This window comes from Mauremys reevesii, linkage group 9 (genome assembly GCF_016161935.1).
Source record: "Mauremys reevesii isolate NIE-2019 linkage group 9, ASM1616193v1, whole genome shotgun sequence".
Classification (NCBI taxonomy): Eukaryota; Metazoa; Chordata; order Testudines; family Geoemydidae; genus Mauremys; species Mauremys reevesii.
Window position 1 is genome coordinate 75,271,019 of NC_052631.1, and position 10,157 is coordinate 75,281,175.

The window sequence follows — 10,157 nt, forward strand, 5'->3', positions numbered from 1 at the left end:
AAACCACTGAGGTATCTCTCCCCCCAACCCCCCTTAAAATGTCTGGAGGGCTGGATGCGGGCCCCGGGCCGCAGTTTGCCCACCCCTGTGCTAAACATTTGTATGCCCCTTCATGCTTTGACCACCATTGCAGAAACATGCTTCTATGCTGATGACGCTCATTAAAAAATAATGCATTAATTAAATCTGTGACTGACCCCCTTGGGGGAGAATTATATGTCCCCTGCTCTGTTTTACCTGCATTCTGCCATACTGTATATTTCATGTTATAGCAGTCTCGTATGATGACCCAGCACGTTGCTTGTTTTAAAAACACTTCCACTGCAGATTTGAAAAAACACAAAGAAAGTACCAATGTGAGATTTCTAAAGCTCGCTACAGCATTCAACCCAAGGTTTAAGAATCTGAAGTGCCTTCCAAAATCTGAGAGGGACGAGGTGTGGAGCATGCTTTCAGAGGTCTTAAAAGAGCCACACTCCAAAGCGGAAACTACAGAACCTGAACCACCAAAAAAGAAAATCAACCTTCTGCTGGTGGCATCTGACTCAGATGATGAAAATGAACATGTGTTGGTCTGCAGTGCTTTGGATTGTTATCAAGCAGAACCAGTCATCAGCATGGACACTTGTCTTTTGGAATGGTGGTCGAAGCATGAAGGGAAATATTAATCTTTATTGCATCTGGCACATAAATATCTTGCAAATCTGGTTTCAACCATGCCTGTTCTCATTTTCAGATGACATTGTAAACAAGAAGTGGGCTACATTATCTCCCAAATGTAAATGAACTTGTTTGCTTGAAGCAATTGGCTGAACAAGAAATAGGACTGAGTAGATTTGTAGGCTCTAAAGTTTTACATTGTTTTATTTTTGAATGCAGTTTTTTTTGTACATAATTCTACATTTGTAAGTTCAACTTTCATGATAAAGAGATTGCACTACAGGACTTGTATTAGGTGAATTGAAAAATACTATTTCTTTTGTTATTTACAGTGCAAATATTTGTAATAAAAATAATTATAAAGTGAGCACTGTATACTTTGTATTCTGTTGTAATTGAAATCAATATATTTTAAAATGTAGAAAACCAAAATATTTAAATAAATGGTATTCTATTAACAGTGCAATTTATGAATAATTTTTTTAATCGCTTGACAGACCTAATTGATAAAGTAGCAAATCTCAGTGTTTTGTACTGTTTCCAAATGTGCACATAAGACATGGCTTTTAAAAGATGTCATCGTGGTTTGTGTACTCTGCTTTTCAATGTGCTACTTCTATAGAGTGAAATCCAGGCCCTATATAAGTCAATGGAAGTTTTTGCCATTGACTTCAATGGGGCTAGAATTTCACCCATTATTTTTTATTAATGTTAAATGGGAGTTGAGTAGTACTGTCTTCCCAAGGGAGTTTATACCCCATTAAAGTTATTCACACAGATTATGATTCTTTGACTGTTCTTCATTTTAAGGACAGCATTCTGTGCTCCATTAGCCTCCTCATTGTTCTTTGGTGGCACTGCCTGGGGAGATTGCTTCCTTCTCTCTGATAAAAGTTGTGTATCATTTTGTTTTAAAGTAATGTATCTAGGGCAGTGGTCCCCAACCTTTTTGAGGCCAGTAGCACATTCATGTTTTCAGAAGAGTGTGGCGGGCGCCAACAATTTTTCAAAGCTTATTTTATATTTGTACATTAAATAATACAAAACCCATCATATTTAATATTACATAATATATGAATCCGGAGAGAAGCTGCAAGGACAGAGAACACCGGTGCCTGCAGCCCTGGAGTACTCTGTTCCCAGCAGGCGCGGGGCCGCAGCTTCTCTCCCCTGCTGGGCACTAGCCGGGTCCTGTGTCTGCCTGGGACCGAGAACACTGGCAGCCTGCAGCCCCAGAGTTCTCTGTCCCCGGAAGGCACGGGGCCGCGGCTTCTCTCCGGCTTAAGCCGCAGCCCCGTGCCTGCCTGGGACCGAGAACACTGGCGCCTGCTCCCTGCAGCCTTGGAGTTCTCTGTCCCCGGAAGGCACGGGGCTGCGGCTTCTCTCCGGCTTAAGCCGCAGCCCCGTGCCTGCCTGGGACCGAGAACACTGGCGCCTGCACCCTGCAGCCTTGGAGTTCTCTGTCCCCGGCAGGCGTGGGGTCGCAACTTCTCTCCAGCTTAAGCTGCGGCCCCACACCTGCCAGGGACTGAGAACACCAGCTCCTGCAGTCCCGGAGTTCTCTGTCCCCGGTGGGCACGGGGCCGTGGATTCTCTCCCCTGCTGGGAACTAGGCAGGCCCCGCCCCTGCTGGGAACAGAGAACACCGGCACCCACAGCCTGAGTTCTCTGTTCCCGGTAGGCGCGGAGCTGCAGCTTCTCTCCCCTGCTAGGCACTAGGCGGGCGCACATAAATGCCCCGGCGGGCGCCATGGCACCCGTGGGCACCGCGTTGAGGACCATTGATATAATTCATTTCACTTTCACAAGGAACACTGTGGGATCACAACCTGCACCCAGCAAAGCATACCACAGAACTGGTACATTGCGGCAGCAAGTTCATAAGGAGATGGCAAGCCTGCTGGACAGGGAATAATTAAAGAGTCAAACAGTCCCTGGGATGAGAAGGTCGTTTTGCTGATGTTTACAGGGAGCTCCTCCCGAGTGTGGGGGGCAGAATGGGAGAAAGCACGTAGCACATGCTACTGCGAACACTGTGTGGCCTTAGACCAGGGGTGGGCGCTGCCCCTGAAACTCCCATTGGCTGTGGTTCCCAGCCAATGGGAGCTGCAGGGGTGGTGCTTGGGGCACGAGCAGTGTGTGGAGCCTCCTGTCTTTCCCTATGCATAGAAGCCAGATAGGGGATGTGCTGCTGCCTCACGGAGACATGGCACTCGCATTTTTGTTGCTCTTATCTGGACACTCTGCAATTTGTCCACATCTTTCCTGAAAAGTGGTGCCCAGAACTGGACACAAGACTCTAGTTGAGGCCTAATCAGCGCGGAGTAGGGCAGAAGAATCAGTTCTAGTGTCTTGCTTACAACGCTCCTTCTCTTACCTCCATATTACAAGTGGCAAACTGAGGCAAAGGGACACTAAACCCAGGTTTTTAAAGGTATTTAGGCCACATAAATCCCATTGAAATCAATGGGAATTAGGAACTGAAATCCCTTTAAAAATCTGGCCCTAAGTGATTTGCTCAAGGTCGCAAAGGAAGTCTGCAGTGGAGGCGGAATTCAAACTCAGACCCCTCAAGTCTTAGGCGAGTGCGATGACCTCTGGCATCCTTCCTTTCTCCTGTGGCTGTCTAATGACGTGTGTCTGTCTATCTAACCCCAGACATAACCATGTCTCTGTCTATCTATCCCCATAGAAAAACATCCGTCTGTCTACCTATCTGTCCCCGAACAGAACCATCTGTCTGACTATCTATAAAACCCCCTCTTCATGGGCACCTCCCTTTATTTAATTGTACAGTGATTTTAGGGGGCGGGGCTGTGGGAACTGAGATAATAGCGGTGGTAAACGGAAATAATTACAGTCTGAGTATCTCCTCTTTATATCATCTGCTAAGTTAACCAACATAGTTCAAAAGGTAGTGGAACAAGCAGGGGGCGATGCCTATATTGCAGAAATCACATATCAGTGCATAAAGGAGAAGCTGTAACACAGTTACTGGACACTGTTTTTCAAGGGACATGGCGCCTTCCTTCATTATCGGGTTCAAGTTCCATTTCCATATTGTTTTCTCCTGTAAGTCACATGATGACAGAAATTTCTGCACAATGACTTAATGAGTGAGGACTAGCTCATATCTGGACTCCAGTACTGATCAGAAAAACCAGTCCCCATATTTACATACAGCGAGGAATAATTTTCTGGTATATTGTCCGCCTCAGAGCATCCTTCACCTCCTTGTTCCTCAGGCTGTAGATCAGGGGGTTCAGCTTGGGGATCACAAGGGTATAGAACACGGCTACCATTTTCTCCCAGTCCACTGAGCTGCCAGGGGAGGGTTGTAAATATGTAAAGGTCGGGGCCCCATATAAGAAGGAAATGACAGTCAGGTGGGAGGCGCAGGTGGAGAAGGCTTTGTGCCTTCCTGCCGTGGAGTGGATCCTCAGGATGGCAAAGATGATGTAAATGTAGAGGATGAGGATGGTGAAAACGGTGCCTATTGTTTCTATGGCTGCAAAGATGAAATGCACTAGCTTATTGATACGAAAGTCAGAGCAGGAGATTTCTTGAAGTGGGTGAATATCGCAGAAGAAATGACCGAGGACACTGGAGTGGCCGAAGGACAGACTGAATTCAATACACGTATGCACAGTGGCATTGGCACAGGCGCAGGGAAGAGCCAGCCACCAGCTGGAAGCAGACTCTCTTGGTCGTGATGACATAATAAAGCAATGGGTTGCAGATGGCCACAAAGTGATCGTAGGCCGTCACAGCCAGGAGGCAGAGCTCATTGCTGGCACAGAAGGAGAAGAGGAAAACTGAACCACACACCCAGGGAAAGAAATGTCTTTACTCGTCACTAGGGAACTGAGCATTGCCGTGGGGGCAATCACAGAGCAGACAACATCTAAGAGGGACAAGTTGCTGAGGAAAAAGTACATGGAGCTGTGGAGTTGGGAGTCAACACTAATCAGCACAATCACCCAGACATTCCCCACCAGCGTGCAGAAATAAATGGCAAAGAAGAACACAAAGAGGATATTTTGCAGTTTTGGACTGTCAGTTATTCCTCAGAAAATGAAGCCAGTCACTCTGGGGCAGTTTCCGGGAGCCATTTCTCCTGCCACTGTGCTCTGTGTCAAAGAAGAGGCAGAGGAGGGGATAGAAGCAATGGGTACCACGACAATAAATCTGATGTACAGTGGATACTCGTGTTATCTCTTAAGAGATGCCGAAACAACGGAAATTCAATTTAGTCATAGATTCCAAAGCCCAAAGGAACCATTTTGATTATCTAGACCAGTGGGGTTTTTTTCTCATTTGTGGATGAAGCAAACATTTTGAATGGAGGTGGAAATTGTAGACACAATCTGTGGACCCCTAGGAACCCACAGACCACAGGTTGAAAAGCAGTGTTCTATGGTAACAACAACCTTTGGAGGACCCCTTAGATATAGTCTGTGGATCCCAACTCCCCCAATCTAGTCTAATTGCTTGAAACCACAGGTCACAGTGCAGGTTCTTGCACTTCTCCATGAGACTGAGGGTACGTCTACACTACGGGATTATTCCGATTTTACATAAACCGGTTTAGTAAAACAGATTGTATAAAATCGAGTGCACGCGGCCACACTAAGCACATTAATTCGGTGGTGTGCGTCCACAGTCCGAGGCTAGCATCGATTTCTGGAGCGTTGCACTGTGGGTAGCTATTCCGTAGCTATCCCATAGTTCCCGCAGTCTCCCCTCCCCCTTGGAATTCTGGGTTGAGATCCCAGTGCCTGATGGGGCAAAAATCATTGTCGCGGGTGGTTCTGGGTAAATGTCGTCACTCATTCCTTCCTCCGGGAAAGCAACGGCAGACAATCATTTCGCGCCCTTTTTCCCTGGATTGCCCTGGCAGATGCCATAGCATGGCAACCATGGAGCCTGTATACTGTATACTGTCACCGTATGTGTAATAGATGCCGCTGACAGAGGCGATTCAACAGCGCTACACAGCAGCATTCATTTGCTTTTGCATGATAGCAGAGATGGTTATCAGCTGTTCTGTACCATCTACCATACCCTTGTAAATTGGCTATGAGATGACGGTTACCAGTCCTTTTGTGCTGTATCCTCTGCTGCTGTCATAGGTGCCCCGATACAGAGATCGGCTGGGGGCGCAAAAGACAAAAATGGGAATGACTTCCTGAGTCAATCCCTCCTTTATGGTATCTAAAAATAGAATCAGTCCTGCCTAGAATATGGGGTAAGTGTACTAGAGAAGCAGTGTATCAGAGAACCAGAGAGCACAGCCCCTCCATGTCAGATCCCGCCGAAATGATGAGCTGCATGCCATTCACAGGGGGTGCCCCTACAACAACCCCACCTGTTGCTTCCCTCCTCCCCCAGCCTTCCTGGGCTACCGTTGCAGTGTCCCCCCATTTGTGTGATGAAGTAATAAAGAATGCAGGAATAAGAAACAGTGACTTGTTAGTGAGATAAAATGAGGGGAAGGCAGCCTCCAGCTGCTATGATAGTCCAGACAGGACATTAAGCAGTGTGGGGGAGAGGAGCCCAGCATCCCGCTGCTATGATAGTCCAGGCAATACAGAATCTTTTCTTTACACATGAAGGGCGGGGGCTGATGGAGCTCAGCCCCCTATTGCTATGATGAAGATGGTTACCAGACGTTCTGTACCATCTACTGGGAATGACCAGGAGTTTTTTACCCAGGCGCCCCCGGCCGACCTCACCTGAGGCCAGCCAGGAGCACTCACGGGCTGATGATGAGGACAGGTACCAGTCCTATTGTGCAGCACCATCTGCCACAAGGCTGATGATGAGGACGGTTACCAGTCATATTGCACCATCTACCATCAGTGAGGGGGAAAGAGGATACTGCAATTGAGTGCCGCAGCATCGCGTGTACCAGCAGCATTCAGTAGACACAGGGTGACATTTAGAAGAGTCAAGAGACAATTTTTTTCCCTTTTACTTCTGGGGGTGGGTGGGGGCTGTAAATTGACGAGCGATGCCCTGAACCACCGCGGACAATGTGTTTGACCCTACAGGCATTTGGAGCTCAGCCAAGAATGCAAATGCTTTTCGGAGACTGCAGGAACTGTGGGATAGCTTGAGTCCTCAGTCCCCCCTCCCTCCATGAGCATCCATTTGATTCTTTGGCTTTCCGTTACGCTTGTCACGCAGCAGTGCGCTAAGTCCCTGCTATGGCATCTGTCTGGAGATATTTAAAAAATGATTTTGAATTTCGTCTTCTGTAACGGAGCGCTGATAGAACAGATTTGCCTGCCCATTCAGCGATCACATCCGTACGGTCCATGCTGGAGCTCTTTTTGGATTTTGATTTCAGACTGCATCGCCACCGGGCTGATCGGAGCTCCACGCTGGGCAAACAGGAAATGATATTCAAAAGTTCGCGGGGCTTTTCCTGTCTACCTGGCCACTGCATCCGAGTTCAGATTGCTGTCCAGAGCGGTCAGTGGTGCACTGTGGGATACCGCCCGGAGGCCAATACCGTCGAATTGCGGCCACACTAACCCTAAACCGATATGGTAATACCGATATTAGCGCTACTCCTCTCGTTAGGGAGGAGTACAGAAATCGGTTTAAAGAGCCCTTTATATCGATATAAAGGGCCTCTTAGTGTGGACGGGTGTGGTGTTAAATCGGTTTAACGCTCCTAAAACCGGTTTAAACGCGTAGTGTAGACCAGGCCAAAGAAACACCAAAGATAGGAATCAAAATTTCCTTATGGAAATGGAAGCATAAAGTCACACTCATCTGGAAGCCCTGTTTCCTAGTAATATGGCTATTTTGGTACTAGATTTCTACAATTCTTTACCTTATCAATGTGAAAAATTAAAACACATGTGCACACACACACATATACACACACGCACACATTTCAATTGTCCTGTTGGGACTAATCACGTTTCACCATAATAGGAACCCATCAGAAAACATCAAGAGAAAAAAACATATTAAACAGACAATTGAAAAATAAAGGATTTTTTCCACCAAATGGAATATTAATATATTATTATATCTGTTATCATTTACAGGTTTCAGAACTGCTCCTAAAACATCATCAACTCTCACCTTGTTGTAACAGCGTAATATCCAGAACACTTTCAAATGCCGTGTTCCCTCCTAACTGTGATGTAATGTGGGATAAAAAAGAAATTAATTCAAGAATCATTTTCAAGGAGAAAGAGCCAAAATTGCTAGTAAAGTGAAAACATCTAATCTCTAAGTGAATCACACTAATACTGTAGCTATTTTGAGAAACTGAACTGAAAGACAACATCAGAGAAAAAGAATTACTTTAAAAAGAAGGAGGTGAGCATTTTGGAATTTCCAAAGGCTGCTTGCTTCGAAGCAATTGACAATTGCAAATGTTTTTTTTCCCCAAATCAGCATTTTAGAAATGCCAACCACAAACAATGCAAAGTCAGTAATTGCAAATATAATTTTCTTCTTATGAAACTAAAAGGCCAGATGTCACCACAGCCACCTGATCTATTGCAGGCGGTGCTTGGAGTGGTCGATTTAAGCCTCATATTAGCACTCTAGAACCTTTCCATAACTAAACCAGGAGCTATGCTATTTGTAATAAGTCAATTAAAACCACAAACTAGGAATAAACTCGGATTACGTTCAATAACCAGCATTCTTGTTGAAATCAATAAGATTACCTTCACACTGGTTCACTCTATATTAACTGAGGAGATATGAAGAGCAAAGTTAAGCAGCGGGAGCTGAATTAAAACGATGGGTGAGACCCTCATGCCTGCTCTGGCTTCTTGCACAGCCGAAAACTGGAGTTCTGCAGTGGGGAAGCAGAGGCAGCAAGTGAGTTTGGAAAAGCTTCCACCTCCAAAGGAAAGGACCCTAATGAATACTAAGTAAAACATCTCTCTCTCTCTCCCATGCTCACATGCAGTATCTTATCATCCTGTACAACCTACGGCTACAAATCTCTATAATTTGCCATGAGTAAGTGGAGACAGTGGGAGGACCAGCCTGTCCTTCTCAGAAGATAGTTCTTTAGCAGAGTCATAAATCAGCTTCCTCGAGAATACCCACTGATCTCCACCTAAAGGGCCACAATGAATTGCAGGTCAAACAGCATCAAGAAAGATGGTCCCTTGGAAGCTAGGTGGGTCCAGATGTTCCTGTTCCTTCTCCCACTTCCAACTAAAGAAAACTCAACTATGCAAGAGAGATTTCATTCCATTATCGGTGTGTATCCTCCCCGAACCCATGAGACCTTCCATGGGGGCAGAGAATGGTGCACTGGGGAAGCCAGTGCTGCCCATTCCATACTGTTCTGTCTTTTTTCACAATCTTCTCTCTCCAGGGCTGTCAACTGGGAATATTTCACCAGCACAAAACTTACTCTGGGAAATTTTAAATGTAAATGTTTGATATTCAAATAAATGAAGCACATTTTTAGAAAAAAACCCTCCATTAAACAAGATTCTGTGAAACCAAGGGGTAATTTTAAACAGCCCCAGCTGCGGCACTGGGGGGTGGCCACGCTATGGCACCTGCAGGTGACTCCATGTGCCCCACGGGCAGCCCCCAACCCGAGTGTCCCCCTCTTGGAGCCTGCCCGGCCCAGCCACAAGGTGTGGGCACTGCTCCCCCTCGGCGCGAACCACAGGGCACCCCCGGTGCATGATGTGGTGCTGCTGCTGCCATGGCCAACTGTAGGCTTTTGCTGCCCGAAGCAAAAAAAACAGATGGCCAGAATGCTGCCCCTGAAAATGTGCCACCCCAAGGACGTGCTTGGTTTTCTGGTGCCTAGAGCCAGTCCTGACTAGACGTCTGTGTGTTGCACAGCCAAAGGACAATGAACATTCTGCTGCTTAGCACTGAGCAAGAAGAAACATTTGAAGCAGCAGCATGAGAGGGTCCAGGAGTCCAGTAAAAAGTCAAGAAATGCACCTGCACGTGCCCGTCCGATTCAGATCTCGATTGAGTGCTGTCAAGTGCCATCAGCAAAGAGCCTGTCATGCCATATGCCATTTAACTGAGCCCTGGCGGGATCCTTATCAGGCAGGATAACGAGGGTGATGCTGCAGCTGGGAACAGGGACGATCCTGCCAATGTCCCTAAAGGCCAGGATGTGACCTCTTTTATATCAGGAGGACCAGTTTGGAGACGCTATCAGTGAAAACTCTGGAGAGGGGGATGCGGCTGGCCCAAGACTGGAAGTCCAGGTGGTTATTGCAACTCTCTAACCCCTTCCTCCCATTGTTTTCTAGAGAAATTGGACTTTCAACACTGAGGATTTTGTAGGTTATGGCCAAATAATTTACTGTCCTGGCTATTATGCCCTGCATTGCTGTGTGTGTGTGTCTGTGGGGTAGTGCAGACGCCACAACATTTGCATGGCCTCCTCTACCTTCCCCTCCCATCCACGAGCCTCTGCTGGGCACAATCCAAAGTGGATGCAGAGCACTGGGGGGAAAGGTTTTGGAAAAGCCAGC